General features: G+C 50.2%; 1 long non-coding RNA gene across 1 annotated transcript in view; it reads left to right on the top strand.

Annotated features, from left to right (window-relative positions):
• The window catches only part of LOC109451923 (uncharacterized), a 24,983-nt gene extending 5,283 nt beyond the window's left edge, over positions 1-19,700 (top strand). Inside the window, exons 3-5 of the long non-coding RNA XR_012490534.1 lie at positions 11,526-11,711; positions 16,713-17,800; positions 19,316-19,700. This is a non-coding gene — a long non-coding RNA (uncharacterized LOC109451923). The remainder of the gene's footprint in view (positions 1-11,525; positions 11,712-16,712; positions 17,801-19,315) is intronic.

The following is a 19,700-nucleotide window of genomic DNA, read 5'->3' as shown; positions in this document are numbered from 1 at the left end:
GTCACCAGCTGCCTGGGGGTCCCACGTCCTGCTTCCTTAAATGCCAGGAAATGGGTGACCATAGACAGCGATTCGTCTACCCCTGAGCCCGGCTCTGAGTTCCTCATGTCCTGTGGACCACGGTGCGGTATTTGACCTTCTGGGACATTTCTTCCAATGAGAAGGAGACACGACTGAGAAAGGGAAGGGAAGAGGCAGATGGGGCCTCACTGCAATTTTCATACCCTTTCTGCCTGTGAGGCCAGAGCTGCCTGTCATAAGCCCCCACAGGCCACAGGTTGGAAGGCGCAGCAGAAATCTGCTGGAAGACGGAAGTGGCACCTCCAGGACCAGGCAGGCACAGGTGGCGAGGCTCCCATGTCATCTACCCTCTTGCACCAGCACCTGTCCCTCAGCTCACACCTCTGGGCGACCTGGACGGAGATTCTGAACAGCCTGAGTTCACAAATGGATCGATCAGCTTGGTGTGTGAAGGAAAATGGACCAACATGAAGAGGTGGGAGGACTTTAGTTGGGATGGTGGGGACACCCACTGGGCACAGGGCGCTGTGGTGGGAGCAGGACAGCACTAGCCAGAAAGGTGAGGGGGGGTGGGGCTGACCCAGGCAGAGGCCGCCACCAGCATCTGTCGCCGGCCTTTCAGGTGTAGGGCTGTGTTAGGGCTCTGCTTGTCTGACGTCACACGTCTTTGTGGACTTAGCTCTGTGACCGTTACTTGGTGGCCCTGAGCCCCAGGAATCCACGAGCTTGTCAGCCATGTTCATCGATATGCCCTCCGGCCTAGAACACGGTCCGAGAGTTACCTACAGAGAATAAATACTCAGTGAGTGAGTGAAAAAGTGATCCCACTCAGCAGACGCACTTCCAGGCATGGACTTTATTTGAGAAGCTACTTGAAAGCAGTTGTTTTGGAAGATTGGATGTCAGAGTGAAAGCTGGGGCTTGGGAGAGAGGATAAAGATGGCGTCCTGTTAGAGACCTGGGAGTTGGCCTCAGAGAGGAGGCCCTCAGAATCTGGCTGTGGACAGGATTTCACCTCGAGCTTCAAAGCCTATTAGCACCCACTAGCTGTGTGATCCAAGCCAAGTTACTTAACCTCTCTGTGCCTCTGTTACTTCATCTGTAAAATGGGGTTTGTGACATCTATCTCATATGGCTGTTGAAAATCTAAAGGACATTTATAGACCATTTACTATGAGCAAGCAGCAATGTACTTGCTCATAGTAAATGGTCTATAAACAGCAGTTTATTGTTATTGCAAAGGTTCAGACTGGAGTTATACAGAACGGGAGGGAGAGATGGAGGGCCAGCGAGCATCTCCGTTCATTCCATGTGCCCTTGGTGAGCAGCACACACGGCTCCGGGCTCCAACTCTAGTGACCAGGCGAGCATGGGAGGCAGAGGACACGCACAGAAGAGCCAGCATCACCTGACCCCTCAGAAACCCGCTCACCAGTCGTGAGACTTGATGTGAGACCCGCTAGTCATGTCACATGTGACTGCATGGGTTTCAGCCTGTTTTTCCTAAATGCGGATTTTTGTTGGCAAGTGAATTTGTGCTAACACCCAGGATTTAGTTACATTTTGGTTAAGAAGTCCAGAAGTCTTTAGACTTGGCTTTGAAAAATTGGAAGTGAATTGAATTTGCATTATTTAAGTGGTTTCTTCGGGCGAACCCTTCCATCATCTCTTCAGATTTAAAATTTCAAAGACTCAAGATTTGATATTTCAGCAGTGACTATGACAGCTGGGGGATGGTTTCTACAGGTGTAAGCTTCGTATAGACCCTCTACATTGTGAGAAATAGGGGAGCTAGCACGTCAGTTCCACCCGGAATGTCGACCGTGTGAACTTGTTTGGTGGCCAGGGCAATGGCCAGTGGCTCCTGCTGTTTGTGAGAGCGACGTGCTTCTGAATTGCAGCATCGCGGTTTACTGAGGACACTCATCTGCCCCTGACCTTTTAACAAGACATGTGCCATGCTTCTCAGCTCTCCTGTCCGATGCTCGTCCACGCTTCCTCAGTGATGCCTCTGACCTGGAGAGGGGCAGGTTCTGCCCAGTGTTTTCCATTCTTAGGTGAGCCAGGCATGGGAGTCTTGGACAGTTCACCTCATCGCCACCCTGTGTTTTTACCAGATGCTTTTATTTTTTATTTATTTATTTTGTTTTTAGATTTATTTTATTTTTTATTGGGGAAGAGGAACAGGACTTTATTGGGGGAACAGTGTGTACTTCCAGGACTTTCCCAAGTCAGTTGTTGTCCTTTCAATCTTAGTTGTGAAGGGCACAGCTCAGCTCCAGATCCAGTTGCCGTTGTCAGTTGCAGGGGGTGAAGCCCACCATCCCTTGCGGGAGTCGAACCAATAATCTTGTGGTTGAGAGGACGCGCTCCAACCAGCTGAGACATCTGGACACCCAGGAGCTCAGCGGCAGCTCATTGACTTCATTCTAGTGGAGGGTACAGCTTGCTGGCCCATGTGGGAATTGAACCGGAAGACCCGTTGCCCAGAGCTTGCACTCTAACCAACTGAGCCACCCGTCCGCCCTTACCAGATGCTTTTAGATGGATCATTCTCTTGACTTTAAGGCTTTGACCATCAGACTCAGAGGCAGCCTTTGGTCTGCTGTCAGTCAGTCAGTCAGTCAGTCAACTATATAGATTGAGCACCTTCTGGGTACAGCCTTGTGTGTGTGTGCCCCACTGAGGTTCAGGTGGGAATGAGAGGGACCCGAAAGGCAGTAAGTACATTTGGGTTAAGCCCATGAGAAACATAGTGTATTTAGAGGACACCAAACACACATGTTCATAGGAAATAAATTATACATGAAAATATCTGAACATATTGGAAAAATTCACAAATGTTCAGAGGACATTTGGGGTTCCTCTCAGCATTCAATTCTGCGATTGTTGTGTAGTTTAAAGTGGGTGCCCTGTTATCCTGGTTGTAAGGTGTCGTTGTCAGCACAAGGATGTAGACTTTTTATGTCCTAGGGAGAATAGTGCGGAATAGAACCTGTCCGTGCTGAGCACAACTGACCCTTGGCTGTGAGCCTGTGTTCTGGCTTGCAGGCTGAGCCCCGGGCAGTGCTAACGGCCCCGCTGTGCTGTTCTGGGGACACACGCCCTGACCATTTGACTTTCCCGTCATCTTAAGATGGGCCGGGAAATCCTTGTTTCAGCCCTTGCTCTTGACCTTTCCTTTTCTTTCTTTGGTGTGTTTGTCCAGTTTCCCGCCTTAACAAGTGGACTATACAGGGCTGATGTCTTGCCAGCTGTCACTGTCACCTTCTGAATTGTCCTTGAATTTCCCCCTCTCTGATGGTGCCTAAAAGTCTCCAGGTGCTTCTAATAAAGATCCAGACCTTTGTCTAGCTTTCCCGGTCTGGCCGATGTCTCTGGCACTGGCCAGCTTCAGCCCCATCACACCTGCCTGCCCTCAGATGTGCTTCGTGGTTTCCCAGCTGCATAACTGGTGTCCCCTCCTATACATGTGGTCACCTCTTCCTCTTCCTCACGTCCTCAGGGAAGCCCTCCCTGCCCTCCATGACCACATCAAATCCCTTTGCCCTCTTAGTGCCTTGTATGGCCCAGCTCTTGCAGTACTGTAGTTCATGTGTGGTTATTGCCGCAGTGTGAAGCCCCTCTGTAAGTGGTGGGTTCTTTGAGGCCGGCTAGCAAGTTTTGTTGGTGTCGTGCCTGGCACTAGTACACGCTAATGGCAGCAGTACATGCTAATGGCACCAGTACATGCTAATGGGGGAACAAACAATGAATGAGTGAATGAATGACAAATACAGTGGCATTTGTCTTAGGTGACTGAGATTCTTGTAGTGTTTCAGGTTCATCGACCCAGCATGAAATCACTCTGCAACTTAGTCCGTTTAGGCTGCTGTAACAGAAAACCATAGACTGGGGGGCTTGTAAACAGCAGAAATCTACGTCTCACTGTTCTGAAGTCTGGGCGCTCCAAGGTCAAGGCCCTGGCAGATTCAGTGTGGGGTGAGGACCTCTTCCTGGTTCATAGAAAGCCATGTTCTCACTGTATTGTCCTCATGTTGTGGGAGGGACAATAAAGGGAGCTCTCTGGGGTCGCTTTATTAAGGTACCAGTCCCATTTATGAGGGTCCTACCATCATGACCTAACCACCTCCCAGGACCCCACCTCCAAATACCATCACAAGGGATAGGTGTCAACATGGGAATTTGGGGGTACAGCATTCAGTCTGTAGGACTCCATTCGATTGTGTGAGATAGAGAACTAGATGAGAGACAACATGGGTTAAATGTCTGAGGCTCGGGGGCCCGCTGAGGAGATTCTGATTGCAATGAATCTGTGACCTCACTGGGCCTCAGAGTTGAGTGTGGATAATTGCAATTACTTGAGCAGCCTTCAGTAACCAAGCCCTCCTGCATGTTAAAAATGAGGTGGTGTAGAATAAAGGCCCTGGAATGGCCAACTTTGCATGGACAGAGATGCTCATTTCTGTTGGCCCAGAATTCTTGTCCCCCAGACCAGGAGGCCCAGCGTGGGGGCTGCGTTCTCGCAGCTCTGGGGAGCGCTGCCTCCCCCACACGGAAGGAACTTCTGAAAATCATTGGCCTCACTGACCTCGGGTTAGTGTAGCCCTTACGTTCTGTCTACCCAGAAAAGGTTATAAGGGGACATCTTACTTTGGAGCAGAGATTTGTGATTTGTAAGCTACTCTGAAAGGAAAATAGGAGTGACTCAGGGGACATAGCACTAGCACCCAAAGGCCTCTCGCGGAGCATTTGTCCAGTGGCTTTTGCATTTATCCTAGATTTCAGAGTGAAGGGACATAGCAAAGCCTAGAGGTTAAAGGCGCAGAGTCTGGGCTGGGTTGCCTGGCTCTGTTTCTTGGCTTCCTTACTTACTAGCTGTGTGACCTTGGGCATGTCACTTTACCTCTCTGTGCCCCAAAGTGTCACCTTTAACTGCAGAACATAACAGTCCAGACCTCACTGTTCTGTCAGGTGGGTTTCATGAATGAGGCCCTGTAGGAGCAGGACTGGTGCTGGCAGCTGCTGCCCTTTGAGAAGTGGAGGGCGGTGTGCCCTTGGCAGTGGGCGGCTGGACAGGACTTGCGTTCCCAAGTTGCCACACGTTTGTTTGGAGTTGTGAAATGCCTGTGGTGTGCGTGGTGCTGGCGGGGTGCCATGGGGACCCCTGCGCTCAGGGGAGTCATGATGGAGCTAGAGAGAGGTGCCCTCTGGCACAGTTGCAGAATGTACTGGGTCCGTCCACTCACTCAGCAAATGTTTCTTGAACATCGACTGTGTGTCAGGGGCCATGCCGCGGCGGACAGAGGCGGACCACATCTGCTGACGGGGCGACACCAAGAGGCAGACCCATGAACCTCACAACTGGAGGGAAGAAAAGAGACAGGAGGGGGAGCCCGGAGTCTTCACTGTTGTAGAGAAGTGAGATGTTCAGGGGAGGCCGCCGTGAGGAAGACCGGGAGGACGAAGCCAGGAGTCCAGCGTTCCAGGCTTGGGGACCACAGGCAGGGCTGAGCCCGGACAGGAGGCCCGGAGGCCACCCAGAGGGTGTTTGAAGCAAGTCGGCCAGCGGGAACTGGTAGAGCGGGGGCGGCAGGCGTTGCCCGACTGCTGGTGGGCGGGGCGGGGGCGGGGCGTCAGGGGAGGACTGCCCCCCCCCCCCCCGCCCTCAGTGAGGGGCGTTGCGGGCTGCGTGCGGTTCCCACGGCTCCAGCCCCGAGCCCCGCGCCCAGCACCTGCCACGTTCTCCAGCTGGGGCGGTGTCCGGCTACACCCCAGTCCCGGCCCTCAGTGTGGGGGAGCTGAAGCAGCTGCATGACGCCAGCCGAGAGCCTGAGAGCAAATGGGGTTTAAAGTTGGTAGGGCATTGTGGTATCCAGTTCCCGAGGTGAACAGTGTCTTGTCTGGTAATTGCAATTAATGGCTCTGCTATTCAAGCATATCCGTCAATAAATCTCCTCTAATAACCGATTGGGCACAGTCATTGCCATAGTTATGTGTCTAAATTGAGCCCAGGGTAGTTGGCCATGACACTGACCTTACTGGGGTCAGCCTGCTTCCTGACGGCATGACTCCATATCCCAGGAATGGAAGTTACCCTCCGCATGGCTGGCTTTGAGCCAGCTGAGCCCCTCGCCTTAACTGCCTGGAGATTTCCTGTAAATCTCTTAAATGCTGAATAAAAACCTTCAAAACCCTGCCACGTCAACAGCTGTCATCATTAATCCTGTCCACCTACTTTTGTGCGATGCCGGACTGGTCAGCGGGGAGAGCCCATGTCAGATGGCGGTCGCCAGTGTTATTCACGGCAGGCCTCACCTCCGGGCCCTGGCTGAGGAGGTCGGTGCCTCAGCCTGGAGTGGCGTCTTCAGTTCCCCCTTCTAGAGAATTCCAACCCTGCTGTGTGTGAGGCCCCTCGCCTCTGCTGGGGCGTCATTCTGCACTGCCATGCTGCTTGTTCGCTGAAGGGCTGCAGCCGACACTTCACCCACCAGACTGGCCCTCCCCCATCCCCCCCAGGTCACACCTGTCCCTAGGAGCTCTTGGATTTCCAGAATGCCATCTTAAAACTGAGTTTGGAATGCCTGATGCAGTGCGGTGTTTTAGAATGTGTCTGTGTACGTTTGAGAGGATGGCAGGTGGTTTTGCAGAAGGTGAAAGCGGGTCTGTAGGCAGAAGCACTGGGTTAAACAGTGTCCCAATTCATAGCTGTGTGAAAGCCGTAGCCAGAAAGGGCAAGACAGTGGGGCTTATTTCTCGAATGGCCCGGCCGGCGGCTTGATGTCAGCATTCTCTATTCCTGCTCTCATTGCTCTCCATCTTGCTTTCTTTGTTTATGGCAGAATGCATGTTACAGAACTTCAGAGCTGCAGGTCTGGGGGTGGGAGGGTGGGAAGAGCTTTGAGGTGGTGGGGCTGCAGGGTCCACAGAGCAGGGGCAACAACCCAGTGGTCTGGACAGCGCCCAGCGCCTGCACCATCTTCCCTTCTGGAGACCAGCTCACAGGGTGTGGCAGGGCTTCCCATTACCTTCTGTTCACACATCTTTGAGAAACAGGGGAAGGACTTCCCTACGCCAGAAATTGACAGAGGCATCCTTTTAAAATGAAGTAACCTCTGTTTATTGCATGGCCCCTTTTTCAATAACTCCAAATATAATAAAGATGATGGTGATTTTTCAAAATGGATAAAGTTTGTAAAACTTGCTGGGTGAATAGAGGAATACTCATAGTCTTTTGAACTGTAACATTTCAAATTAAAAACAGAAGAAATCCAGCCAATCCCTGCATGGGTTTGGATGGGAAATGCACGTGCTTTTAAAACGCAGCTTATCAGTGGCTTATCCAGTATCTTGTGGACGTTTGACAGAACTTGAACTTCTAAGCAAAGCCAGGTAGAGCTTTGGCTTCACGGGTAGTGATGTGTCATTGAAAGGAGCTGTAAAAACAGCAACCCACCTGCTGCCTGTCCCTACTGGAAAGATGTCCGGTCTCTAGTCTGTGGCCCAAAGGCACTTCTTCTGCCTCCTGCCAGTGCTGTTTGGTGGGCAGTGTTTACTGCTGTATCATTTGGGTTTGGAGATGTAGCTAAGTGTACACAACTCTGCTGAACTTGTAGTTGCAGCAGAAGGCAGTTGGCCGCTGGGGCCGCTTAGTGGGGCCTCTTCATCACGCAGTCACACTGTGCGTCCTGAGCACACACAGCTTGTACCTGGCCAGCGGGGCCACATGCTGGCAGCAGGAGCCTGAGGGCTGGCTCTTCTCCTCATAGCAGAGACTCGGAGAGATGATCCCCAGAGAAGCAGAGCACTGGAATTACAGAGAAACCGGATGAGAACAACGAATTGAAGACTCAGGAGAATGAATGGAATGAGGGGGCCCCGAGACATGTGCGTTGGGGCTGGACCAGAGGGGGGGCCCTGGGCAGAGGGCCAGCAGCCGCAGGCCCCCAGCCCACCCCACCTCTTAGGCCTCCTTTTTCTCGTCTGCATAATGTGACTTTCCCTTTGAATTACAATCTAAAGCAGCTTTAGGAACATTTCACTTTTGTTTACACATTTCAAGTTGTTAATACATATACACAGTATAAAAATCAAGACTCACATAGCTGGTAGCTGGTGAAAATGGTCTTGCCTGGCCCATTACTATTCCCCCACTTCTCCTACAAAGGATCCATTGTTAATGGCCCATCATGTTTTCCACAATGAGGTTCTACCCAACACACACGCCACACACACCACACATACATACACACCCCACACAACCCCCCCACACACACACCCACACACACACCCACACACACGGCATACATTGCTTTGTGGTTACTCCTTTCCCCCACTTGACCATATGACATTGGCAGCTGTGGCCTATTGGTGTGTGGACAGCTGCCTGGCTGACCTCACAGGCTGCAGGGTTCCATCTGAGGGATTTACTATAAATTTTCTTCATTCTTCTAACAAGTCCTCTGTTGACGGACATGTAGTTTGTTTCCAATGTAATAAATTTCCTTGTACAGACATCCTTGTGCATATGTATAATAATACCTGAAAAGTAAATTTTTAGAAATGGATTGCTGGTTAGAGGGTAAATGCACTTTAAATTTTGAAAAATGCCACCACATCCCCTCCTTTGGGTTTACAGTGCCACTTTGCCACACCAGTGCAGTCAGAGGGGCGCTGTGACAATCTGTTGGGCACAGCCCGCGTCTCAGAGGGAGTCAGCTCATTGGCACTTCCTTTCCCGTCAACTGTTTGCTCATGTGAAGGGCAGTTTTGGTAAATCCATTTGGAAGAGACTCCATTTTACAGAAATCACCAAGCAGGGAAGATTTGAGAAGGAGAGGAAAAAAGCCAAGTGAGCTTTATGAAAGAAAAATAAACTCAGGGAATATGTCTTTTCCTAAGGACGCCACTGTGTTTGGACTGTGCACTGTCAACATGCCAGTTGTGCACAAATGGCTGTCCAGTTTGGTGAACCGACGTTTCTCCCCAGACTCCGCCCTATGAGGCTTTCCTTCACAGACCTGGTACGCACAATGCCATGCTAGCATCGCCAGGGTATAGTTTCACTGCAAATTGCATATAAAACCCATTATTTCATTGCAAATAAAAGTTTAGATTTACTGTGACGTGACCGCAATGTGATATCTTCATCCCTGAAGCCTTCAGCACTCACTTGCCTTTGCTAGTGCATTAGACTGAAGTGAGCCGCCTCATTTTCAGTGAGTGACCTTGAGGTGGCAGCAATACTACACACAATTCTGTGACACTCCAAGTCCATTACAAAGTGAAAGTAAAAATTGCCATCAATCAGAATAATACTGATTGTTATAATTTTATTGTCAGAGCATTAAGTCAATAAAACTTACCTGCAATGCCATTTGCATTGGATACAATTTTTACTAGTTACTCAGTATGTCTTCACAGTGTGTTTAAAACAACAAAATGAAGAAATTGGTGATGAATTGTGCAAAAGCTGAGGTTTATCTCATGCTGTAATAAAACTACATTCTGTTTTCATTCTTTGCATTGTAAAGTATTCTTTTTGCAGACTTTTAACTATAGCATGTGTACCCAACTGCAGCTAGTGTCCTATTTATTGTTTGATTACTTATTTTCCTCCAGGTTGCATGGTCTTTTTCATTTATGATTTTATATAGAAAAGTCATCTAATATATGGTATCCTTTCAGGGAAGGAGAATGTGTTGTTTTTTTAATAATACAAGGTAATGTATCTTATTTATGAAGGAAGTCAGAAAAATTGATTGCAGAATCACTGCAAGAGAAATATGTGAATTGAAAAAAACCTGCTTGATAGCATATTCATTACTGGCACCTTCCAAGTAGGGACATAGTTGTGTGAACGGCAGGATATTAGGTGACATAATGCTCACGTCAGGTACAGTTCACGATTAGAATGCGTTTTTGTCCTGTCAATTGCTATTATACTACTGTGGTGCTACTGTGTAATTAGTCTTCACTAACAATGTTTACATTTTTGCAACTTTCTTTTTCATTTTATGTGATGGATTGCTGACATGTAAGTTATAGGAAGTTGGAAAAATAGATTCTGAATGTGTCCCTAGTTTGATAATATTAGTGATGTTCTGGTTGTCACCTTGGCCTTGGTCTTTAATTGAACCTTTCTAAAGTAAATACAAACTTGAGGCTCTTACTGTGCTGCACAGACTAGAAGCCACGAAGCTCTGCCACCATCCAGTTCTGTGGCCTCCACGAGGGGCTTGGGGTCCCTGAGCATCTTTGCAGTGAGCTGGAACTGACATAAGTGCATATATGCAGTCAGCACTCACGAGTGTCAGCTGTGGGCTGGGAACTGTCCTGGGGGCTGGGGTTCTGAGACGATGGAGGCCACACCAGGCCACAAGGACCTGCAAGGCAGTGGGGAAAGATGGTGTGCAGACAAGCATCAGAGCAGGTGCCATGCGTGGTGCAGTGGGCTGATGGGTGACCAGACGGAGCCCTTCTTGTATCGGGCACGCCCTGCCCCAACCCCATGTCACAGAGGAATTTGACCACCTGTGTGTTACAGGTGAACAAAGTGTGGTGCAGAGAGCCACCCTTTTAGGAACACCGAGCTAACAGATGGTGAGCTGGGGTCTTCACACAGGTGCTCTTCACACCACATCCACGGGTTTCTTTCCTTCTCTTTGATTCTCACTCAAAGAAAATGCTCCTTTCTGATGGATGTGATGGACCGCTGCCCCACCTGTCCTGTGACACTCCTGGAGAAGGGGCAGCTTACCTGAAGGAAAGCTAAACTTGGAGAACAGTAAACAGAAGTGACCATGACCTTAGGCAGGACCAGGTCCTCTGTGAGGTTCACTCTAGTTTGGCCCTCTGGTTATTCGCTGACTCAGAGTGCAAAGGAGTCTTATGGGAGTCTCCCCTTGGAATCTCTTGTGCCTGTAAGAAGGGGAGCCGGCAGCGGTCAGGGCCGGGCTGCTGAGCCAGACGGCCAGCGGCGAACATCGCAGCTCCAGCCCATCCTCACCCAAATAGGGTTCCACCCATGGATTCCGTATAGACTTGTCTGGAGGTCACACTACACAGTCCTGTTGGTGGCTGGAGCCCAGAATCGGCAAACTAGAAGTGTCAGTAGTTTCCATGACTGTTATTATTATTGAGGGTCTTTTCCTCTTGGGCAGTTGGCATAAATAGATATGTCAAAGGAAATCCAAACCAAATTAAATTAGAAGCTCACATTTTATCCAAATGCAACTGATACAAAGATCAACGGAATGGATAGTTAAATGTAAATAATGGATGCAGAAAAAATGCCTTTCGGTGACAGCAGCCAGCACTGTGAGGCTCAGATAAGCTGATTATTAGATGAAATACTCCTCTCTTGCAAGAAGTATTGATTTAATGTTGATGACAGCATCCATGGGAGGGGGCTGGTTGACTCTGTTGGAAAGAATTTGCGTGGGATGGTCTAATACGACAGGTTCTGTGACATGCTAACAACTGCATATGTGTATGTGTTTCAGAATTGACCTGCTCTGGCTGCTCCTTTGTGTGCTGGTACATGTCACCCTCCTGAAGCTGGGCATCCAGCCATGAGCCAATCTGTATCAGAGTCGAAAACAGCTCTTGTCTGTCACTTCTCCCAAAGCCACATGTTGCGTTGGTGACATGTCATGGAACCATCTCACAAACACATCACCAAACGAAAGGTAAGTTCCAAGTGGCTTGCTAATACTGGGTTCTTTGTGGGAGACATAGGGAAATATCCTCCTTTGGAAAATGGCTGTATTTGCCTGAAATGTTAAATCACAAACAGGTCAGAACAACTCAGGGCTTTCCAGGGCACAAGTTCCCAATGTGCACACATTGGAGTAGACAAGCGAGCTCTGTACCTTCTCGGCTGGGTGGTGGGGCCATGTGCTAGGAGCAGAAATTCCACGGTGATCAATGGCCGATGGGTGTTGAGTTGGGTGCCCAGAGCTGCCTGCTGGTGCTTCCTCAGCTCCCTGGCAGTATCTATCTGCTCAGGTCATCTTTCTGGGTTTGGTAGCTGAAAGGGACAATGCAGCTTTTCAGAAAATCAGTGGACAATTTGGCTTCCAGTACAAAAGTGTCACACACACACACACACACACACACACACACACACGTACACTTGTGCCCTCAACACTCTCAAACACATATGCATGTAAGTGCGCACACGTTCTTTCCTGACTTCTTCTCTAAGCTAAGAAGGCCTTCCATTTCCATTGTAAGTCAAAACACTTCTTACTATTGCCACCCAAACCTTTCGTTATTGTCATCGAGTTTCACATGTTGATGGAGCACTGCCTTCATCATCTTCAGCGGCCCCGTCATTCTACTGAGCTCTGTGCTGTTGTCACTGAGTCTGACCTACAGCCAAGGTTCACCTTCCACAGACACTGTGACCAGAGTTGTCTGGCTCTGGCCTCCTTCCCCTTAAGGGTCCCATTGTACGTGGAGCAGTGACAGGCAGTACTGAACACTTCCTGGCATCAAAGCTAATCTGCTACCTTCCCTTCTGTTCTGGAAAGAGGAGGAGGAATGTGGGAACCATGACCACAGACTTTTCAGGGTAAATCACAGACTGCAGTGGAGCTTCAGTGAAGCGGGCTCAGGGATCAGACTCCTGGGTCAACCCAAGGCTTCAATTTATGGCGACCAACAAGAGAGTCCACGAACGACTGCTTCTGCTGGGGATGGCTTTCTCTGTCCCCTACAGACAAGTTATACTTTCCTGGTGGTGTCACACACAGGAGGACATTTACGTTTGAGATGAGAGAAGTCTGGTGCCTTTGTTCCTAAATTTTTACCCCCCCAGGCTCCCCAGGCTAGTCTGCCTCAGGCCAAACTCCCAAAGTGTCTGGCTCACTCTGGGCGCTAAATTATCCTGAGCCTAAAAGGAAAGAAATGGAGGGGCCTAGTTGCCCTCTCCAGAGCAGAGGGCAGAGAAAGGTTGGAAAATGGATGGAGCTCTTCCTTGGAATGGTCCAGAAAAGATTTAAAAAGGCCCATCGTCTGGGTCATTTTAGTTCCATGAGTTCAAGATTTCAAGACGGGAACCAGATCGAGCTCGTTGTCTTTATCATCACTGCCACCATCACCATCTTCTTTTTATTTTAAGAAGAAAGAGTTTGAAGTGCTGTGATGGATTCTGGCTGCCCACCCAGAACCGTAACTCAGCAGGTTAACAGGCTACAGTGTTTAACGCAAAACTGGCATCAAGCAACATGACACCAACTGGCTGGGAACTGTCTCTCAGAGTCTGTCCACACAGCAAGCGAGTGAGCATGGGAATGGTCCTCTCCCTCCAGGACCCACAAGGTGACATTTGCTGCTGGCTGCCCACCAACCCTCATGAGTGTGTCCACGACTCCTCCCCTGAGCCCCGCCAAACACACTAGGGTCCTTAGCACAGACACTCTGTTACGTTGCTTCAAGACCCACTGGGCGAGGTGTGAAGTGGGGTTCCCCACTGCACCGCTGAGTTGAGGCCTCTCCTGCTCTTGCAGATCAGAAACAAACACATTTCTGGCAGAAAGAACCTGCCTTTGGTGGTGTCTCCACAGAATGGATGTTTACAGTTATGCCAAGTTTTGTTCCTAACCTCTGCTCAGCATTTGTTTTTCTAAAGAAGTCAGGGAGAAATCATCCTATGCAAACAAAAGCTAAAACATTTCTCCTGTTGCAGAGCTGAGTGTGATGAGCATTTGTATTTCTTATGGGTTGGCTGCTAAACTCCTGAAACAACAAACAAGCACACCCCTTGTCTCCCTCTCCAGAATCCTGGGACTCCTGACACACTGACAACTCATTTCCATCAGAAACTCGTTCAAGCCAAGAAACTCTGGAAGTTACCCCAAGTTTCTTTGTTTCTTCACACCCCACAGGTCTTATTGGCTCCATCTCAAAACAAATGAACAAACAAACAACCCAAGTCCAGCTACTTCTGTCCACCTCCACTGCCATCACCCCAGCCTCCATCACTTACCTGGCATCTGTGGAAACCTCTCCCTGGTCTGTCTGCTGACACACCTGCCCCCTACAATCCATTCTGAGAGTGGCCAGTGTCATCTTTAAACAAACATCAGTCAGATCATGCCACTGTTCTTGAAAATCTGCGGCGTTTCCTGATGCCCTTTAGAATGAAATGCACGCTCCTTCCAAGGCTCCTGTCTCTTACCGATCTTGTCCAGTACGCTGCTCCCCTGGGCGTCAGCCCCACGAACTTTCTGCCCTGAAGTCACCGATGGGCCTTTGCAGGGGCTGTTATGTATGCTCAGAATGCTTTCTCTGATCTTTACATGGCTGGTTTTAGCGAAGCCTGCAGGTCTCTATTTAAATGTCACCTCCTCAGAGAAGCCTTCCCTGACCAGCCAGGCTATACCTCTTGGACCCTGCCGCTGTCTGTCATGCCACCCTGCTTTGTTTTCTTCACAGCATTTACAATGTGCAGACTCGTCTTTTCTGTGATGTTTATAACTTAATTGTCAGTCTCCCCTTTCAAGTATGTAAGTGCCAGGGCACCTTGTCAGCTGTCCTCGGAGGTGGGGATTCAGCACCCAGGACAGCGCCCCAGGCCTCCGTTGGAGGAATGAACAGCCCCGCTCATCCCGTCTGGGACACAGTGGGCCCTTAATCTCTCTCTTTGTGACCTTTTTCTCCATCATGGTCTCTTGGCTTACTTCCCACTCTCCTGGAAGTTGTCAGGTGAGCAGCCCTTCCAGTATTACTTCTTATTCTTTGTAAGAAACAGCCTTGCCGTGGGACGTTGCTGTGTCACAGAAGTCGTTCCATGACGCTCCATCCGTGACTGTTCCCCAAGAGCACAGGCAGAGCGATGTCCAACACCAACACCCCAGGTCTTGTGCAGAGCTAATCTGTCCTGGGGTGACATTGAGTCAGAGGAGGAATGCTGAAAAGGACCCTCGACGGATCCCAGACCCCAAACAGCCCTTGCAAAGTCAGGAGAGGCCTCCTGTGCAGGGAATGAGCTCGCCGCCCTTCTGGGGAACCAGTGCTGCCCAGACGCTGCGCAGCCCAGGTACTGCAAGGAAACGGGTTGAAAAGGTAGGAACGTGGGCACTGGAGGAGCCTCAGTGGAGACGCGCTGCTCACTGCTCCCTGACTGAGAGCCATGTGCCTCAGCGGGGTAACTTTGCTGAAGTTTCTTTCTTTATTGTATTAATATAAGAAGAGTGGGTGGCCATGGAAGAATGCCGGCTGCTCGAGCCAGAGAAATGCCCACAGGCTCTCAGAGGTCAGACCATCATTCCCCTGGAAAGATAAAGTTCTGTCCAAGCCAGCCAGTGTCCTCAGACTCCCCAGTTCTGAGGTTTTATGGACAGATTCCCAGAAGGAGCAGGCAGAGACCATTCTGCTGGGTGAAATCCAACTGGAAGGTGGTTGCAGGGAACTCAGCAATGGAGGAAATTGAAACAATGAAAATCAATAGTGTATCTGAAGAGAACCCCAGTTCAATCTGAGCAGCTCTTTGCACATATAATCTGTGAGAAAATTCATTATGTTGTGACGGTAGCAAACACATTCCGTGTAAACACACAAATGCTCTGCTAATAGCAACCACCTCCCATGTTGTGTTGTGGCAAGTGTCGCACGAATGTCACAGTCATAGGATGTTAGGGCTGAGGGGGCCAGGAGCCCATTTCAGGGTCGAGTAATCACAGCCTAGAGGGGCAGGGCATTTTTGGAGGGGTCTCAGAAATCACTGGCTGCAGAGCCGGGCCTGCCCCAAGCCTCTGTCTGTCACCTTGTGTTCTTTCTGTCACCCATCCCAGCTCTGCCTGTGCGCCTGCTCCCCTGTTGGGTGTGCTGTGTGCGTTTTGCTCATGTGTCAGTTTAGACGTTGCCCATCACTCCCACAGAGGCACTCCTGAGCACTGGGGCGGCAGAGACGATCACAGGACAAAGACCCTGTAGCACCCTCAATAGAAAGTTCTGGTTGCCAATGACCGCTGTTTGTTGGTCACCCCCGCTGTCCTGTAAGCTCTGCTGAGACAGCTGGCTTTTCCTCACAGCAGGATACAAAAATCTCTCCCTACATCGAACCGCTCAGCTCTTCCCATAGTCTTAACCTCAAAGCTCAGTGCACAGGAGACTGCCGCAGGTTTCACAGGTGCCAGGTAAGTGCTGGTCTGGGATGAAGGTGAGAGGCGGGGGTGGGCAGAAATAGCTAATGGGTTAAGTGGGGGTGTGAAGAAACAATGGCCCCACACCCAGTGAAACAAAACATCCTTCAGGTGACAGGATGCTTTGCTCCCTGCCCACATGCCACTTGAGCACCTGACCCCACTCTGAGTGTTCCTGGCTCTCCTTTTCCGTGGTGGGTCCCAAAGCTGTGACACTTGACAGAAGTGCCCTGGCCTGATCTCTGCTCCCGGGAGGGTCCCCTGCAGCAGAGGCAAGGCCACAGTCTGCTGGCTTCTTCAGTCGGTGGGTGGCCTTGGCCTTCTGTCCCAGTGCAGGTACCACCCCCACTGCGTGCTGAGTGTCCTCCACACATTATCTCTACTCCTCACAACAAACAGGACACTGGACGCTTCCCCTGTTTTAAAGGTTAAGAAATCAAAGTTACCAGAGGTTCTGAGATGTGCTTGAGGTTACCCAGCCGTTGACGGCAGACAGGTGGCACTAGCCTGCCTTTTGTCACAGTTTCGTTCTTTCCACAGCACCTCACGGCTCTTGGTGAGAATCCCCAGGACAGACCGCTCTTCCTCATTCTAAAACAGACAGATGCAGGGAATCTGGGACCCACTAGTTCCAGAGCTGCCATCTGTTAGGAGGTCACTTGATGGCAGAGGAGTGGCAGGTAGACTTGTGGGTCCCACGGGAGGAGTCATGCCTGCTCTGGGGTTCGTGCCTCAGTCTCCCCCTGCTGGACACCCTTTCTGTGCTTCCTGATATGTGATTTGTTGTTCCCACCCAGCAGTCATGTCCCCTCACAGGTGACCAGACTTGGGACCAGCATAGGTGTCCCTGTGAGGCCCTAGACACAGTCCCCAAAGCCTCTGGTGGACTTTGGTTAGACCCTGGACCCGTTGAGAACCAGTGGGCACCAGTGTCTACCCAGGCCTGTCTCCACTCCATCTAAAGGGGTTGAGTTGGCCATGAAGGTCCACAGGTGGCAAATGTGTGTGTGGACGTGTGTCTCTATGGCCTCACTCTGTGTTGACAATGTGGAGAAGACGAAGATCCTGTGAGCGTGGGCCCTGCTGTGGGTGGCGGGGGTGGCTTCTGCATGGCTGCCCTCCAGCTCCCTGCCCTGGGCTCACAACCCCAAGAGCCTGCCCGCCGCCCACCGCAGGGCTTGCCGTGGGTCACGGTCTCTGTGCTCAGGCCCGGGCTGGGGCTGGGCAGCGTGGCCTGTGGCCAGGTCACCACTCCTGACCAGTGCATGGTGGCTGTTCCAGTTGAACAGAAAGGCAAATTTTTAGAAAGTGAGGGAAAGATGCCTTTGTGAGTAGTTTTGTTCATTTTGTTCGGAGGTTACCCGAAATTTTGGGTTGGATGGAGCTGGCTACGATTCCCTGCACCTTCCTGCCGTCCAGGCCTGCTGGAGCCCCACTGCTGCCTGTGACATAGAAGTGGCAGGTCCTGGGCGTGTCCCAGCTGCGCGGTTCAGGAATGTGAACAGAGGGCCACCAGGACGCCTAGACCCACCCAGAGCACAGCTCTAACCACATGGCTGCCCAGAAAGGCCTCGTCTGGTATTTATAACTGAAAACCAACAGCACAAAATCCTCAGCAGCTGTGATGGGTAAGTGAAACAAAGGCAGATAATTTCTGACTCAGACGTGAATGTGTGAAGACACTTGGGGAACCGAATGTGGGGCTCCAGGAGGGGTACCCACGCTCCCTGGGAAGTTTATTAAACACAGGAACCACATGGCACCTCCCACTGTGGTTACATGATGACCAGGTTTTCTCTTCCCTATGTTTCACCCAACGTGGTATTTTCTTACTGAGCCATGCTGAGACTCTGGCCACGTCTCACGGGCCACAGTGAAGGCTTTCATGCAGTAACTCTCCTGTGTCCTGCGTGTCAGCACACGCACGGGGCCCACAGTGAGGGGCAGTGCTGGTGGACGCTTTCTGAAGTGGGCTTTTTATTTTTTGCACAACATGTTTTTGGATTTCCGTTATCCTGTCCTAGGCCAGGGAGTAGTGACCTCAGCGTTATGCTCACATTAAGGCATCGACTTCTAGGGATAATGACTATTGCTTCTGCGGCAATCTGCTCTTGAGGGCACCTTGGGAATATTTCATACTTATCAGGTTTTTGGCCTCTGAGGCTGTATCTACATCATTCTAAAGCATATTGTCATTTGAGTACAAAACTTAAAACAAGAGAAAGCAATTAACCAGTCTCGTAGTGTTGTATAGATAAGAAATCTAGGTAATCAACCTCGCCTCTGACTTGGCTTGATGGATTAATTAGTTAAACATTTATTGAGCCAGGCCTGCACTGGGTGCTGCCATGCTGTGTCTGACCATCAGGGGCCTGGCAGGTAATCTGCAAATGTTGGTCCTGCTGGTGAGGGGCCCTGGGGAGCGCAGAGGACTCCCCAGACACCCTCAGCAGTCGGTGTGAGGAGGGCCTCTTCCTCCCTCACCTGCCCCTGCACCAAAACAGGTGCCCTTGGGGCTCAGAGTTTCACAGCTTGGCCATGGCCGTGGGTCTACACTGAGCATGGATGTGTGTGGGCACGAGGGTTGACGGGCAGAGGTCCCACTGTTGTGTCTCTGGGATGTTAATTAGTGCACAGTCATGGAATATGATATAGTCACGTCTATCGAAATATAAGAAACAAGCACCTTGGACACAGCCATTCAACTTTTAGGCATTTATCTTGAAGCTGTACTCACACACACACCAACGATGCACAGTCAGACACATTACCCAGTCACTTATTCATTTATCAAATATTTAATGAGCTCCTGCCACAGGCGCTCTTCTAGGCACTGGAGAAACTGTAGTGAAAGGAACAGACTAGTTCTTACTCTCTCAGGACTTATATTGTGTGTGGGGGGGCAGGAACAGACACACACAGGAATGCACACACAGAAGGCAGGTGGGGGGCCAGGCATCCTGTTTGCCTGGGACAGTCACATTTATGTCTTAGTTATATTTGTTGATAGTGCCCCCATCTGCTCCATAAATCATATGGTCGCCTTGAGGTGGTTCTGGTAAGTGCTATGAAAAGAAAATAGAGTAGAAAAAGAGGAAAGGAGTGACTGAAGTGGGAGCCGTTTTATGTGTTTTTCATTGCAGATAGTTTGTAGTAGCAAAAAACCAACCAACCAAACAAACAAAGAGAAGCAGCCTGAATGTCCATGGACTGGAGACTGGTCACTAAGTTGTTACATTCATGCGACGGAATCTGTGTGGTTGTGAGAGAGAGACAGCGCCCTGTGTTCCACTCTGGGATGGTTTCTGGGACACTGTGATGTGTAGAGTGCAGCTCAGTGTGAAGAAGAAGGTACACACGCGTGTGGTGTGCCCAGGAAATCTCTGAATGCACGTGAAGATCTGGCAGCCATGGTGGTGTGTGGACAGGGACACTGGGATACTGACCGTCAGCGGAGGAGGAAGCCTTGCTTTTCACTGTACACTGATTTATATTCTCTGACTTTTATTTAAAAATTAAAATTTTTAA

Source organism: Rhinolophus sinicus, linkage group LG11, assembly GCF_036562045.2.
Source record: "Rhinolophus sinicus isolate RSC01 linkage group LG11, ASM3656204v1, whole genome shotgun sequence".
In the NCBI taxonomy this organism is placed as follows: Eukaryota; Metazoa; Chordata; class Mammalia; order Chiroptera; family Rhinolophidae; genus Rhinolophus; species Rhinolophus sinicus.
This window is presented reverse-complemented; position numbering and strand designations above follow the sequence as displayed.